Raw genomic sequence first — 12,048 nt, 5'->3', positions numbered from 1 at the left:
GTTTGTTTGAAAAGTTAAAGCATTCTGGCCTGATTGAGCCGCTCCTCGGCTATACTCCAGACCCATATGCAAAGGGCTTTGATCCTACTATACGATGCATGTACCTCTCTAATGTCCAAGGGCATAGCATTGAAGATTGTCGATCTTTGAAAAGGGAAATAGAAAGAATGATTCAAGATGGAGTAATTGTGATCAATGACAATGACAGGGAGCACGCAAATCCTCTTGGGAACTTGTTGAATGAAGTCAATAATATTGAAATTGGTGAAGGTTCTAGCAATATTGATGCGAAACGCAATGGTTAAGATGTCATGCATGGAAATTGGGAAGACTCTCCATTTCTTGGTCAGCCGGAGTGGAGTTTGGTGGTTTATTTTGTTGTCATTTCTATTGTCCGGGTTATTTCAGGGTTGTAATCCGGATATTGTCTTGTGACTCAAACCCTTCTATCTTTTCATTTTGCCTGGTTTGTTTAGTCGTAGTAGCTCGTTTAGTGCTGTCTAGGTTTGTTCAAGGGTTGTCACCCTAGTCCATTTTGTTTGTTTTATTGTTTAAACCCTTTCACCGTCAGTCTAATGCAATTCTCTGTTTCCTGCATTTCTAGTCATTTTGTCTAGTTTGCTTCTCCTTTTACAATTCTTTTCATGCTGGTTCTAGTGACATGACATGCACACATAATTCTCAGCCTGGTTTCAAAAATCAGTTTAGTAATGAAGCAATGAAACAATGTTGAAGATGTAAGGACATTCGAGGGAAATAAGAAAGACACTTTGAGATCATTTGAAGTCTGAACCATGTGAAACTGGAGCAGATAAAACATAAAGAAACCCTAAAGGCAAGCTTGCCAAATTGATAAGGGCCGTTCGTGGTACCGTGTTTGTTGCTCAATGGTGCGGGGTAATTGACAAATATAGAAGGCAAATATGTGAATATGGTTATTANTTATATGAGCAGAATGGCTCTCGAGATTCAGATCTTGTATCGCACCCCAGTTGTGCCCGAGTTTGTGGATTATAGCGTTATATGTCTCCCCAGGGAATGGTGTTATACACTTAGCATATTTATGACTGATGTTTAGTATCTTGTTGTAAGGAGCAATTTAGCTCGATGTGCATCTCCTTATGTGAGCTCCATGTGTGGATCGGGTGGCACGCCGACACGGGTATGTTATTTGGATCGGGTGGCACGCCGCCATGGTTATGATTGCTCGGATCGGGTTGCACGCCGCAACAGTGTGATGTTCAGTACAGTTTCCCATATCTGTTTATTGTGTTCTGTTTCCTATTTTCTGGAGGAAGCTCATATTAGCTGTGCGCCCGCATCGCATGTATGATTCGCGAGCGGGGTAATTGAAATTTCTTTTCAGAGTTCATTTTTCCTTTTTGTATCGCATTCTAAATGGTAGCCTATTGGCGCATTGTGACGCCATATGAGACTTTTGGTTATGTTGGGGTGGCTTATTGTTTGAGCATTCGTACTGGATGAGACGAGATTGTTGGATTTAGGATCAGTGCAGTCTGATTACATGAAATATATTAAGAGGCAAAGATCATTAATTGGTTCAGAATGAGGTAATGTCTCTTGTCAGGAGTATAGACTCAACGATTGGTCGACTCGGCAGTCGATTATGAATTTTCGCACATCTCTCCGTTGTGGCGGCATTGAAAGAGTTAGAGTGAGAACTGTGTATGTCATGGGGTGCAATGAGAGCATCAGATTCGTGGAATTGACTAAGTCGATCATGAAATGTTACACTGGGCCGGTGAGTAAAGTGATGCGAGGTGTGAACTTCAGCAAGTTATGCAGCCATGTTTGGGTATAGCGTGTAGCGATTGTTATAGTGATGTTATGTTGTAAACAGGTCGGGCATAGAATTCTGGATGTCAGAATTGGGCTCTAAGGCTTATCTGCTTGAATAAAAAGGAATATCTTCAGAATTGATCGAGCTGGTGTGCTCAACTGAGTTATGGTAGCACGGTAAGGTGCATGAGGAGTTAAACACTGAATCATGGAATTGGAGGGTCTTGGGATCATTTCTTGCCACTAGCGGAGTTGCTTGCAACGATAGTTATCAATCCAGCATTCAGATGGCGCCGTATGAGGCTTATATGGTAGGAGGTGTAGATCTCCGGTGGGTTGGTTTGAGCCGGGTGAGGGCAGGCTATTGGGCACAGAGTTGGTACAGGATGCATTGGAAAAGGTTATGACGATTCAGGATAGACTCCGTACAGCCCAGTCTAGACAGAAGAGTTACGCGGACAGGAAGGTTCGTGATGTTCATATATGGTTGGTGAGCAGGTTCTGCTTTGGGTCTCGCCTATGAAAGGCGTCATAAGGTTTGAGAAGAAAGGAAACTTGAGTTCGAGGTTTATTGGCCCTTTTGAGATCTTGCGGCGAGTTGGGGAGGTTGCCTATGAGCTTGCCTTGCCTCCCAGTTTGGCCGGAGTTCATCCGGTATTTCATGTTTCGATGCTCCGGAGGTATCACGGCGATTTGTCGCACGTGTTGGATTTCAGTTCAGTCCAGTTGGACAAGGATCTATCCTATGTTGAGGAGCCAGTGGCTATTTTGGACAGACAGGTCAGAAAGTTGAGGTCAAAGAACATTGCTTCAGTGAAGGTTCAGTGGCGGGATCTGCCGGCCGAGGAGGCGACTTGGGAGACCGAGCGGGATATGCGCAGCCAGTACCGTCATCTTTTTCACTACTTCAGGTATGTTCTCTATGCTCGTTCGAGGACGAACGAATGATTAAGTGTAGGAGGATGTAACGACCCGGCCGGTCGTTTTTGGAATTTACGCCCCGATCCCCCCCCCCCCCCTTAACTGCTTCCCCTAAGTTCATTTCTGCTATTTTGGTTTGCCGGAACGTCCGGTGTTAGGATTCGGAGTGTTTTGGGACACTTAGTCCCTAAATGAGTTCTTAAGTGTTGAAAAATGGTCTGAAGTCGGAACAGTGTGAAGACGACCTCGGAATGGAAATCCGATGGTTCCGTTAGCTCCGTTAGGTGAGTTCGGGGTTGGGAGCGCGTTCGGAATGTATTTTGGACGTCCGTAGCTCATTTAAGCTTGAAATGCCGAAGTTTGTATTTTTGAAGCTTCCGGCCCGATAGTGAGTTTTTGATCCGAGGGTCAGAATGGGATTCCGGAAGTTGCAGTAGTTCCGTCATGTCATTTGGGATGTGTGTTAAAAATTTCAGGTCATTCGAACGAGGTTCGGGTAGGTTTTTTATCGAAAGTGTGTTTTGTTGGAAATTGAAGATCTTAGGCTTAAATCTTTGATTAATTCGGGTGTCCGGCGTTGTTTAGGTGGTTTAAGGATTGGTACAAGTTTGAATGAGGTATTAGGTGTGATTGGTGCTTTTGGTTGAGGTCTCGGGGGCCTCGGGATGATTTCGGGTGGTTAACGGAAGAATTTTTGAACTGTTGCAGCAGCTGGTTTTTCTCTCTTCTGGTATTTTCGCTTCTGCGGCTTGGGAACCGCAGAAGCGGCCACCCCATCGCAAGAGCAGAATTTGGGCTCCCTTCAGTTTCCGCAGGTGCGGAAGATTGACCGCCGAAGCGGTTACGCACCTGCGAGGTATAAGTCGCAGATGCGGCCCTGGGTCATTGGTGAGAAACTGCAGAAGCGGTAAGTATTTCGCAGAAGCGGCCACCGCAGGTGCGGTTTAAGACCGCATAAGCGGAACCCCTGGATTTTAGTTAATAGCCGCAGAAGCGGCATTTGTTCCGCATAAGCGGGACCGCAGATGCGGTCCCTTGTCCGCTGAAGCGGAAATCCCTGGGCAGAAATAGAAATTTCGAGGGTTTGAGTTCATAAGTTACAAAAATCAATTGAGAGCTCGGGTAAGGGCGATTTTGAGTGGGTTTTGAAGAGAAGACTATTGGGTAACGTTTCCTTAATCCCTTCTAGTTATATTTCATCATTAAATAGTTAAATGTATCATTGGAATTCGAATTTAGGATCAAAAATTGGATAATGTGGGGTAAAACTTCATTGGCTAAATTATGGAGTTTTGAGTGAGCATTTAACCTCCGATTTGGGAGATATTTTATGGTTAGACTCGTGAGAGTACGAGGGTTCTGAAAATTTGAAAATTATTCGATTCTGGAGCGTTGGCCTGGAGGGCATTTTGGTCATTTCACCTAATTTTACGCTATAGCTTTGAATTTATTAGCAAAACCAGGTGTTTGCGATGTTATTTACAATGTATAATTGAATTGAATAGATTTGAGACATTTGGAGTCGGATACTCGTGGCAAGAGCGTGATTTCTAGTTGATATTGAGCCGGTTCGAGGTAAATGGCTTGTCTAACCTTGTGTGGGGGACCTTTCCCCTTAGGATATGATCTTTGAATATTTGAAAGCCTCGTACGTGAGGTGACGAGCGCGTACTTGAGCTAATTGTTGTAAGCCTGTTTCTACTTGAAGTATTTAAATTGAGATTTCTTGTTTACTTGTTCATTTTAACTGTAAGTTTATACCTGTGCTAGCTTAGAGACTCATGTTTAGCTGGCCTACTTGCTTATTTGTTTTAGCTGCGCTATTTGTACTCTGTGAAGCATGTTAGGCTATAATTGAATACTTCTTGTCCGGATTTTTAGCATTGTTCCGAGATTTATGAATTGTTGTCGTTGTGTGTTTAATTTGGGACTACGGGACGGCTTCCCGGGAGATCCCCCCCTCCTACCCCCCCCCCCCCCCGTACTTGAGATATTCTGGACTGAGGTGCGGGATACCAAGAGATCCCTGGCACATTTATATATATTGAGCATACCAAGAGATCCCTGGCATACTATTGAGGATACCAAGAGATACTCGGGATACCAAGAGATCCCTAGTGTATATGTTGAGGATACCAAGAGATCCTCCGGATACCAAGAGATCCCCAGTGTTTATGATGAGGATACCAAGAGATCCCTGGCGCATGTGATGAGGATACCAAGAGATCCTCGGGATACTAAGAGATCCCCGACTATTATTCCTTGTTGAGAGCGGTACTCCTTATATTGTTACCTTTGCCTCCTACTACTATTTTTCCTTATTTATCTGGTTTAGATTCTCGCTGTAGACTTTATTTAAACTGTTTCCGTTTTCTTATTAATTATTATGTTTTATCTCAGTAGGGCCCTGACCTTTCTCGTCACTAGCCGACCGAGGTTAGGCTTGGCACTTACTGAGTACCGCTGTGGTGTACTCATGCCCTTCCTGCGCATGTTCTTCATGTATAGATCCAGGTACCTCTTCTAGGGCGCACTATCCTTGAGGCGAGGAGATACACGGAGACATCGAGGTATATCTGCCGCGTCCGCAGACCAGGAGTCTCTATTCTATTCCAGCTTTAGTATTTAGTTTATCCGTTTTCTCTCAGTTTTTTAGATATACTGGAGTTAGAGCAGCGTACTATGTTCCTGTTAGCCTGTGGTTCCCGTGAGTTTCCGGGTTTTGGGATTGAATTGTAGACTTCCGTGTTTCTTTTGGGTTGTATAGGCCGAGCGGCCTTATATGCAGTTAATATTTTAATATGTTTAGCCTTATTTAATTCGCAAGTTAAGTTGTTATTTCCGCATTGATAGGCTTACCTAGTTGTAGGAACTAGGTGCCATCACGACATGTTCATGGAGGGTGAACTGGGGTCGTGACACTAGGTGCCCAGTACATATCATCCAAGTGGCGAGAAAAGTGGTAAAGTTGCTTGCGTCGTGCCACGACGTTAAATGCGGTGCTTGGTGGGAGGCAACCCATCGTTCATCAAAATTTTTAGTCAATTTTGTTATTTTTTTAGAATAGCTTAGTATATTATTTGTAACTAATCTGCCAAGTTTGAGAATTTTTGGAGTTGATTTGAGCAGGTCGGAGTGACCCGGAGAGGCCAAACCAGTAGCTGTTGGAAAATGCAGGGGCAGGCTTCGCATTTGCGAAATATTGTTCGCATTTGCGAACTTTCCCATCGCAATTCCTAGCTTTTGTTCGCAATAGCGAACCATGCAGAAAAGAGTGACCTTCGCAATTGCGAAAGGTATGTCGCAATTGCGACTTCTGAGAGTCAAAAGCAGTCAGTCGTTCATTTTTTAACAAAAACTGAACAAAACATTTGGTAAGGCTCTCAAACTCATCTCCCTCACTCTCACCACTGTAGACTCCTTCAACTCTCACTCCTCATTGCAAAGAATCAGGTATGAAAGCTTAATCATTACTCCTTCTTCTTCTTCGTCTTCACTTTCTCTTTTATTTTCTTGGATTTTCTGCAACCCTAGAANTTTCTTGTTTACTTGTTCATTTTACTGTAAGTTTATACCTGTGCTTAGCTTAGAGACTCATGTTTAGCTGGCTTACTTGCTTATTTGTTTTAGCTGTGCTATTTGTACTCTGTGAAGCATGTTAGGCTATAATTTACTACTTCTTGTCCTGATTTTTTTTGCATTGTTCCGAGATTTTATGAATTGTTGTTGTTGTGTGCTTAATTTGGGACTACGGGTCGGCTTCCCGGGAGATCCCCCCTGTACTTGAGATATTCTGGACTGAGGTGCGGGATACCAAGAGATCCCTGGCACATTTATATATATTGAGGATACCAAGAGATGCTCGGGATACCAAGAGATCCCTGGCATATTATTGAGGATACCAAGAGATCCTCGGGATACCAAGAGATCCCTGGCACATTTATATATATTGAGGATACCAAGAGATCCTCGGGATACCAAGAGATCCCCAGTGTTTATGATGAGGATACCAAGAGATCCCTGGTGCATGTGATGAGGATACCAAGAGATCCTCGGGATACTAAGAGATCCCCGACTATTATTCCTTGTTGAGAGCAGAAATCCTTGTATTGTTACCTTTGCTTTCTACTACTGTTCTCCCTTATTTATCTGGTTTAGATTCTCGCTGTAGACTTTATTTAAACTGTTTTCGTTATCCTATTATATATTGTGTTTTACCTCAGTAGGGCCCTGACCTTTCCTCGTCACTACCCAACCGAGGTTAGGCTTGGCACTTACTGAGTACCGCTGTGGTGTACTCATGCCCTTCCTGCGCACGTTTTTCATGTGCAGACCCAGGTACCTCTTCTCAGACACATTATCCTTGAGGCGAGGAGATACACGGAGACTTCGAGGTATATCTGCCGCGTCCGCAGACCAGGAGTCTCTATTATGTTCCAGTATTAGTGTTTAGTTTACCCCTTTTCTCTTAGTTGTTTAGATATTCTGGAGTTAGAGCAGCGTACTATGTTTCTGTTAGCCTGTGGTTCCCGTGAGTTTCCGGGTTTTGGGATTTAGTTGTAGACTTCCGCACTTCTTTTGGGTTGTATAGGCCGAGCGGCCTTATATGCAGTTGATATTTTAATATGTTTAGCTTTATTTAACCATTTCGCAAGTTGGTAACTAGGGTCGTGACAAGTTGGTATCAGAGCTCTAGGTTCATAGGAGTCACGGGACACAGGCCGGTTTATTAGAGTCTCGCTGATCGGTACGGAGACGTCTGTACTTATCTACGAGAGGCTATGTAACCGTTAGGAAAATTTCACTTCATTTGATTCCTTGTCGTGCGAGATTTTTGACATCACAATCCCAAACTTCTGCCTTCTATTCTCTCACGGATGGTGAGGACGCGTGTTACTCGAGGAAGATGACCTTCGGAAAGGTTTAAAGTCAGCAGCAATGGTGGGTTCAAGTGCCACGAAGATAAACTCTATTTAAGGCAGTGGCTGAGCAGCAAAGGATGAGGAAAGACATGTGGGAAGTGTCAGGCGGTGGCTAAAATTTCTAGGAGTCCGAGTATAAGCGGCCAAGGGTCGAGTAGTCGATTAAGGAGAGTTTGGAGTGATCTGAGAATATTGGTGATTGGTGATTTGGGGTCTACGGATTTAATTAGAAGTATGAGCTATTATACGGCGGGAGAATTGATATAACGGGAAGGAGCTTCTTGAATGAAGAAGGATACAACATAACTTTGAATTGGAAGAATATTGCCGCACATTTAATTGATGTCCACGAGTGGTGAATGAACTTGTGCAGCTGGAGGGTGAGCTCAAACTCAGGATGGGTTATTGATGTCGTGGTGATTGTGCCCCGTGCAACAGCGTTGGGAGATACCGGGGAGTGATTTCTACAGGTGGGTTAGTCTTGTGAGCAGGTTGGCGGTCGCGTGGTTGGCGAGGTTTCTGCGAAGAATTCTATGGGTTATAAAGTGAAGGGATCGATCGTGCGGATGTTGTTAATGTTTCAGATATAAAAAGGGGGCTTCTACAGTAAGATATCGAGAATTTTGGTAGTTGATTGCGCAAGGTTATGTCAATAAGAGATTAAGAATCCTAGTGAACTCCAGAGTTGTGTAATAGTGGCTTCAAGCTAAGTGGGAGAGTCCCACCGCCTATGATTGGGTTGCTTGGTTAACCACTTGCGAGGTTTTCAGGTTGTTAGCATATTTCTGGGTCACTCGGCTACGGGAAAAGAACATAAGTGGTAATTGGAGCAAAGGAATTGTTAAAGGGTGCCATAGTTGGCCTTATTGGCTCATGTTCAGACTTGAGACAAGGATGAGAAAGGACTTCAGATTCGTAGAAGGGTTAGCGGAATGGGCATGTCCGTTGAGGGTGCAAATGTACGCCCAAGGAAGGTATGAAATGGTTCATGGAATTTGAGACAGCATGGTCCCGCGGTTCCAGGTCACCCGAGGTGAGTGCGGGTAGAGTGTGTTATGTGTTGGAAGGAGTTATTGTTGTTACTAAGGCAATCGGGGTAAAATAAAGGAAGATATATTGGTTAAACATAGTTGAGTTGGCTTATTGGTGGTAGAGGTCAATTCCTTCAGCGTGATCAAGTCATGCGTGTGATTTGTAGCGGTACGTGTGAGGCTTGTCGGTCGCCGAAATTAATGTTGTTCAGGAGCACTCTTCTGATATGTGTGTAGGCGGATCCTGGAATGGCCATGGTGTCTCAGGCCACTACTTGGAGGTTTGCATATTCTACGGTTATGAGAATTCACCTAAGTGTTGCTATGGTTCTTCTGAAGTGAGTTAAGTGAAAAGCTCTTAAGTGATGAGGTGTTAGCCTATTAGCGGTTCCGAAGCTATGATGAAAAATGTGGCATGTTAGGTGCAGTGAGTGGTATGGGATTCGAAGTAAAGATCAAGGTAACCGCTCGGTGTGGACAAAGATGTCACGAGCTCGGATGAGCAAGAACAAGGGGTGGAATGTTTAAAGCAAATTGGTATTGTCTTCAGCGTCACCTGAGATCGATGTGTTGTGAAAGAGGCTTTGCATCCTGGTTAAGGATTCTTGATCGCTTTTCAGCGTTAGTGCGGCCGATGGTTTAGATGTGCGGACCTGTTATTCATTTCGGAAGATTGTGGGAGCGTGTCCCACGGGAAGATTGTATAAGTGCGACATGTAGTCACTTGATTGACTAAAGATTTAAACCCAGTATGAGGATTGTGGTAATATCATTAATTTGAGAATTTATGCCGGGAGGGCACTTTGTTTGTTGGGTTGTGAATTGAGGAGGTTGCTCCGGTTATGATGGTTGTTCTTATGTGTTATGAGGAAAAGGGAATTACTATGGACCTTTGAAAGGTTATTAGCCAAGTTGGTGCAATCAGAAATCAGTTTGAGATCAGTGGATTGATTTATATGTGAACAGGGCTTTTTATCATGCCAGTTGTGTTTGTTTCAGCGAGCGTTCCTTATGGAGGAACAGTCGGGGTGTTATTTTGTCATTAGCTATTCCAGGAAATGATGTATTGCGCCGTATGAGTTATGAGACGGCTTGGTAAATTTTTATGTGTTAAAGTTCCGCGTGACGATGATGTTATATGAGCAGAATGGCTCTCGAGATTCAGATCTTGTATCGCACCCCAGTTGTGTCCGAGTTTGTGGATTATAGCGTTATATGCCTCCCCAGGGAATGGTGTTATACACTTAGCATGTTTATGACTGATGTTTAGTATCTTGTTGTAAGGAGCAATTTAGCTCGATGTGCATCTCCTTATGTGAGCTCCATGTGTGGATCGGGTGGCACGCCGCCACGGGTATGTTACTTGGATCGGGTGGCACGCCGCCATGGTTATGATTGCTCGGATCGGGTTGCACGCCGCAACAGTGTGATATTCAGTACAGTTTCCCATATCTGTTTATTGTGTTCTGTTTCTTATTTTCTGGAGGAAGCTCATATTAGTTGTGCGCCCGCGTCGCATGTATGATTCGCGAGCGGGGTAATTGAAATTTCTTTTCAGAGTTCATTTTCCTTTTTGTATCGCATTCTAATTGGTAGCCTATTGGCGCATTGTGACGTCATATGAGACTTTTGGTTATGTTGGGGTAGCTTATTGTCTGAGCATTCGTACTGGGTGAGACGAGATTGTTGGATTTAGGATCAGTGCAATCTGATTACATGAAATATATTAAGAGGCAAAGATCATTAATTGGTTCAGAATGAGGTAATGTCTCTTGTCAGGAGTATAGACTCAACGATTGGTTGACTCGGCAGTTGACTATGAATTTCCGCACATCTCTCCGTTGTGACGGCATTGTAAGAGTTAGAGTGAGACCTGTGTATGTCATGGGGTGCAATGAGAGCATCAGATTCGTGGAATTTTTGACTAAGTCGATCAGATATGTTACTATGGTCCGGTGAGTAAAGTGATGCGAGGTGTGAACTTCAGTAAAGTTATGCAGCCATATTTGAGTATAGCGTGTAGTGATTGGTATGGTGATCTTATGTTGGAAAAAGGTCGGGCATAGAATTCCGGATGTTGGAATTGCGCTCTAAGGCTTATTTGCTTGAATAAAAAGGAATATCTTCAGAATTGATCGAGCTTGTGTGCTCAACTGAGTTGTGGTAGCACGGTAAGGTGCATGAGGAGTTAAACATTGAATCATGGAACTGGAGGGTCTTGGGATCATTTCTTGCCACTGGCGGAGTTTGCTTACAACGATAGTTATCAATCCAGCATTCATATGTTGCCGTATGAGACTTTATATGTAGGAGGTGTAGATCTCCGGTGGGTTGGTTTGAGCCGGGTGAGGCCAGGCTATTGGGCACAGAGTTGGTACAGGATGCATTGGAAAAGGTTAAGACGATTCAGGATAGACTCCGTACAGCCCAGTCTAGACAGAAGAGTTACGCGGACAGGAAGGTTCGTGATGTTCATATATGGTTGGGGAGTGGGTTCTGCTTCGGGTCTCGCCTATGAAAGGCGTCATGAGGTTTGTGAAGAAAGGAAAGTTGAGCCCGAGGTTTATTGGCCCTTTTGAGATCTTGAGGCGAGCTAGGGAGGTTGCTTATGAGCTTGCCTTACCTCCCAGCTTGGCCGGAGTTCATCCGATATTTCATGTTTCGATGCTCCGGAGGTATCACGGGGATCCGTCGCGCGGGTTGGATTTCAGTTCAGTCCAGTTATATCCTATGTTGAGGAGCCAGTGGCTATATTGGACAGGCAGATCAGGAAGTTGAGATCAAAGAACATAGCTTCAGTGGCGGGGTCAGCCGGCCGAGGAGGCAACTTGGGAGACCGAGCGGGATATGCGCAGCCAGTACCCTCATCTTTTCACTACTTCAGGTATGTTCTCTATGCTCGTTCGAGGACAAACGAATGTTTAAGTGTAGGAGGATGTAACGACCCGGTCGGTCGTTTTTGGAATTTACGCCTGGATCCCCCATAAACTGCTTCCCCTAAGTTCATTTCTGCTATTTGGGTTTGCCGGGACGTTCGGTGTTGAGTTTCGGAGAGCTTTGGGACACTTAGTCCCTAAATGAGAGCTTAAGTGTGGAAAAGTGGTCCGTAGTCGGAACAGTGTGAAGACGACCTCAGAATGGAAATCCGATGGTTCCGTTAGCTCCGTTAGGTGATTTCGGGGTTGGGAGCGTGTTCGGAATGTATTTTGGAAGTCCGTAGCTCATTTAGGCTTGAAATGCCGAAGTTTGAATTTTATAAGTTTCCGGTCCGATAGTGAGTGTTTGATCCGAGGGTCGGATTGGAATTCCGGAAGTTGTAGTAGCTCCGTCATTTCATTTAGGATGTGTGTGCAAAATTTCAGGTCATTCGGACG

Source organism: Nicotiana attenuata, unplaced genomic scaffold, assembly GCF_001879085.1.
Source record: "Nicotiana attenuata strain UT unplaced genomic scaffold, NIATTr2, whole genome shotgun sequence".
NCBI classification, from domain to species: domain Eukaryota; kingdom Viridiplantae; phylum Streptophyta; class Magnoliopsida; order Solanales; family Solanaceae; genus Nicotiana; species Nicotiana attenuata.
The sequence above is the reverse complement of the archived record's forward strand: the minus strand, read 5'-3'. Positions refer to the sequence as shown.